This window comes from Rosa chinensis, chromosome 3 (genome assembly GCF_002994745.2).
Source record: "Rosa chinensis cultivar Old Blush chromosome 3, RchiOBHm-V2, whole genome shotgun sequence".
NCBI lineage: Eukaryota > Viridiplantae > Streptophyta > Magnoliopsida > Rosales > Rosaceae > Rosa > Rosa chinensis.
This window is the reverse complement of record NC_037090.1, coordinates 26,342,201-26,347,186: the sequence shown is the minus strand read 5'-3', so window position 1 is coordinate 26,347,186 and position 4,986 is coordinate 26,342,201. Positions and strand designations below refer to the sequence as shown.

General features: G+C 34.7%; 1 long non-coding RNA gene across 1 annotated transcript; it reads right to left on the bottom strand.

The window, feature by feature from the left end:
- Positions 1-1,616: 1,616 nt before the first annotated feature.
- On the bottom strand, positions 1,617-2,756 carry LOC112193090. The gene is made up of 2 exons (XR_002933771.2): positions 2,595-2,756; positions 1,617-2,483 (listed from the first exon to the last, which is right to left on the bottom strand). It is a non-coding gene; the product is annotated as an uncharacterized LOC112193090 (long non-coding RNA).
- Between the last annotated feature and the right edge of the window lie 2,230 nt (positions 2,757-4,986).

Here is a 4,986-nt window from a genome sequence, read left to right as displayed (position 1 = left end):
TTTGGTTCTTAAAGACATATCGATTAAAGTAAATTAAAAGGAGTTTACCATGGATCTTAAACAGTAATAACTATACCAAACTATTGAATAAATCAGATTGTTTAAAGAAATTTCAAATCAAATTGTTTTGAATTTACTTTTGTATTAAGTGATGAGATCATGTATAGAAATTAATTATTTTTACTTAATTGTTTAGGTAAATTATAAAGTAAATAGGTATGTAATATAAGGAAATTCCCAAAAAAAATAAATAAATCGGGGAGGTAAGAAGAGTATTTGTTTTTTTTTTCCTCTCGTTTTGTCCTTATTTGTCTTTTCATATGAGTTGACAAACTCTATTGATAATTGAAAAAAGATGGAGATCCAAATATGAAATTTAGATGTCCAACTAGAACCACCAGTAAATGAACAATCTCTTCTACAAAAAAGAAAAAAAAAGAAAAAAGGTACCATTTCAAAAAAGATACACATCCATATTGATAATAAAAAAATACGAGCCTCCCATTTTTAGTTCGCCTTGAGCACTGAAAATATCAAATCTGGCCTTGCAAAAAGGTTGCCATCAAGCAACTTCTAATATACTTCTATGGCTCTACCTAAAACTTCAGCAGGTTCTGAAAATTCGTTGATGTACAGGCAGTGCAGGTGACCCAGCACCTATTAGGTGATCTCAGCCCTTCATATTTGTAGTCAATTTTTTTCTTAATAACCAAATAGTACACTTGATGTTATTCCACTTTCTATTGGTGCAAGTGCACATTGGTGCTCTGGATCTCTGATAATTAACACACAGTCTTAAAGTTGGAAACTTGAAGTCTGATGGTCTTAACAAACTTACCCATCTCAAGTTGGACATAAGTTGCAAGTAGATACTGTTTTCTATATTAGAGAAAAGCATAAGTACGGCAGTCAGCTTCTTGCAATATTGGATAAATCTTTTCAGAAACTGTTGAACATACTGAACGTGCAGGAAACAAGTAAACCAACGAGACGACTGTGGCTTCGGTCAGGGATTTAGAGACTGTAGTACGTGGTCCAAAGATTGATCATGTATAAAACCTAAAAGAAAATGCGGGAGTGAAACTAGCTGGTGGCGTTATAAAGATTTCTACGTTGGTGATCCAAGATCAAGAAAGCTGACTTTAGAAGTTTAGAGGAAGCTGACTTAAAAGTACAGCACACTGCAAACATTGAAACAACGAATTCGAAGCTAAGATTGACATAGCAGGGCACGTACGTACTTACTCTGATTAGCTACCATGCATATATGCATATTGGCGTAGCTTGCTACTTGCTCTACCACCTTTTCTTTAATGAAACAAGGTGCCATTTCAAATGAATCCCATCATACTATAACAACTACAAATTAGGTCTCCAGGATCAAATCCATGTTCGTAAAACCAAAAACATAAAGCACAAAAGCATAACCGGACGATCGAGAAAGCATAATTAACCTGTCCAGCTTTCCCTTTCCAAATGTCCTAATTAATCAACGGCAAGACTTCTGGAACCTACGCCCACCTTAATTTGCTTGAGTACCCCTGTGCGAAAGTTTAAGATACGGCCCTCCAAGCTTCAATCTTATATGAAATTTATACTTGAACAAACACACAATGTAAAATCAAATAACCATGATCAATATATATCATTAGATGAGCCCACAAAAGAGGCTAAATATTCAATACAAACATAAAGTTTGCAGCAAAAAATAATTACAAAAAGATGCTTTGATCTGAAACCCTCAAAATAACACATTCTAGCAGTGTTGATTGATATTCATTTGAAAATCCATCTCCTTGCCTTCTTACCTGCAAACTGATCAATTAGCTTATCACAATTGATTTTTCCAAGATATTCGTTCTCAATAGAAATCAAAGCAAGTCCATTTAGCCTTTCTTGTGACATAGTTGATCGCAAATAAGACTTCAATAACTTTAACTTGGAAAAACTCCTCTCAGCTGAAGCAACAGTAACAGGCACAGTTAACAATATTCGATATGCAAGTCTAACAATTGGGCAAGTATTCCTTTCCTGTAAGAAATTCAATCATGACCCAAATTATCGACAACTACATTGCCATCAGTGTGCTCTTCCACATTATCTTCCCTATCAGTGTGCTCTTCTGCCACTTCATTAACTAAATGCCCACCCAAACCTTCTGATTCTCTACTAATGAACCTATCAAGACTTCCCCTTAAAGAATTAACCAACTCTGCATTTTTTTCTTCTTTAAGCGTTTTGCATGTCCAGATAAACATTTTCTTTTAGGAGGCATGCTTCTAAATTTTAGCAAATCAATTCAAGCAACATCCCCAGACAATTCAAGCAAAATTAGCAAATCAATGTGAAGGAGGGAACCTGATTCCTTGAACTCAAATCATAGTCTGTGACTCTGAGTTTGTTCACTGCTCGACTTCTCCAATTTCTCAATTCCAGAATCCCACAAAATTGCTTGATGGCCTACTGACCTAGACCTTTGTAATCTGGAAACCAAATCAAACCCAGATCAAACCATTAGGAATAACCCATCAAAGAATCATTACGGGACCGAGTAAATAACACAGCAAACATTGATTAATTTGATTCAATCATACCTGAGTGGCTGGATAGAGAGGTACTGAGGTCGACTGATCGATGAGAATTGAGGAGAAGAGAGGAGAGACAGAGGTTAGAGACTCACAGAACGCAGAAAAAAGAGGAGGATAAAGTTTGGTTGTGTTTGTGACTTTGTGTGGCTGGATAGAGAGAGAGGTAGGCACCTAATTTCACATCATCTGAAGGTTTTAATATTTATTTATTAAATATAAAACTATTAAAAAAATTGGGCCCTCTAAAGAGGGTATCAGGTGAACGTAGCAAGAGGAGTAGAGGACCATGGGGGGCCTATTTTATATTATTTATAATTATTAATATATATTAATATATATATAAAACCAAAAAAAAAAAAAAATTTGGGGCCCTCTCAATTAGGGGCCCTGTGCTGTCGCTCATGTTGCACAGCTTGAGAGCCGGCCCTGCTAGGATAAGAAGAAAGTGATGGATACCATATTATATTTCAATTAATGGTTGATTAATCTTGGCAATTCTCTTGACTTCTAATTAATCTGCACACCGATTATTACAATATAAGGTTCGCTCGTATGATTTTTTGTTGCTTGGATATACACTATTGACTTGAACAATTCGGATATGCATGTTTTTGAAGTTGCTTCCAAATCCTAGGTCAGTGGAATGAAGTATCTACTACTTTGGAAGGTAAATTACTAAACATTAATTTGTTTTTTCGACTAGGACCAAACATTAATTTGTTATATGACATTATGACGTTTTCATAGGAAAATCTCTTGCCCCGTGTGCGGACGACAGGGTTTACACTTTACACAACTGAAATGCGATACTAATTCACCAATATTACCTCACCATTTCAAGAGTTCTACGTTTGCAGACTGGCTAGTAGACTTGGCTATATCTGCTTGGAAGATTCATAGTCGCACAAGATCATAGATACCAACGTGCACGTACGTAATAATTACAAGGACGAAATAAAATTCGAAGAAACACTTCACGGAAAGGATCCATTCATAAATATTTGTGTGTGAATTTGAGAAAACTCGTATGCCCTCTTACGCAACCATTTCTTGTCATGATCACTCATGACTAGCTTGGCGTAAAAGATGAGGGTTTGGATAACCAGTTTATCAACCATGGTGACAAGGTACTCGATCGCCATCATCTTCTATTCTCTCATGCCAATTTTTTTTTTATATTCTTTTTTAATTTTTATTTTAGGTGAATTATTTGAATTTATTAAAAAAGTAAGAAGAAAAGTAGCAACTTAAGAGGGGGACCAAACCAAACCTCCCTACAAAAGCAAAGAAAAAAAAACAAGCTATCGTAACCGAAATTGAGGAATACCTAATTGGTCACTCTAACAATGCGATAAAATAAAAGATGGAGGAGCATCCCACCGCACCATATTAGGAGAAGTCGTACCATAATTCACCAAAGCATCAGCTATCTTATTACCTTCACGAAAAATATGTGATATATGAATAGTCATTTGAGAAATCTGGTACAAGCAATTGAGCCATCTAATATGAAGTTGCCAGAGACCAACAAAGGAGACTTAATAAATTACAGAATAAGAGAATAGTCAACTTCAAGCCATATGTGTTTCCAATCACGAACCCATGCCAGCTCAATTGCCTTAATCACAGCCATCACTTCTACCGCAATGGAACTAGAAATCTCAAGATTAAAAGCAAAAGCTCCAAGAAAATGTCCCATGCCATATGATCCCTAATGTCCATAACCTCCAACTCCATCATCATGCTTCCAAGTTCCATCAGAATTAATCTGAACCCAACCAATCAATGGGGAATGCCAATTCGCCTCTATCACTCTGGGGGCACGACACAATCTGCATTGGGCCTTAAAAGTGAGAATGTGAAAATTGTATATATATGACATCATCTTAACTATTGGTGTCATACTAAGTTCTAATTATCTATAATTACTTAAACTTGGATTAGTAATTTATAATATTAGATAAAGAATTTTGTATTCTCAAGGTGAAAAAAGAAAATTACTTTAAAAAAAAAAACTATTCATCCAATGACTTTCTCAATATATATATATATATATATATATATATTGTTTCATACCATGATTTTCACAAAAAAATTGTAAATTATAGCACGTGATTTTTGGCTAAAGACGCATGTTCTTAATTTCAGACCAAATTTTTTCCACCTTCTAATAATTATTTTTAAATACTTTTTTGAACTAAAGAAACTCAAAAATCAAGACACTATTTTTTTTTTTTACGATTTTTGAAAATTAGAAAACAACAAAATTCATATAAATGAAGTGAGTTCAAGGTTTCGATAATATGTGTCCAATATCATTTGGTCTAGTGGCATAAGTCTCCATTTTATAAGTGGGAGGTCATGAGTTTGACTCACAATAGACTAGTTGTTGTATATG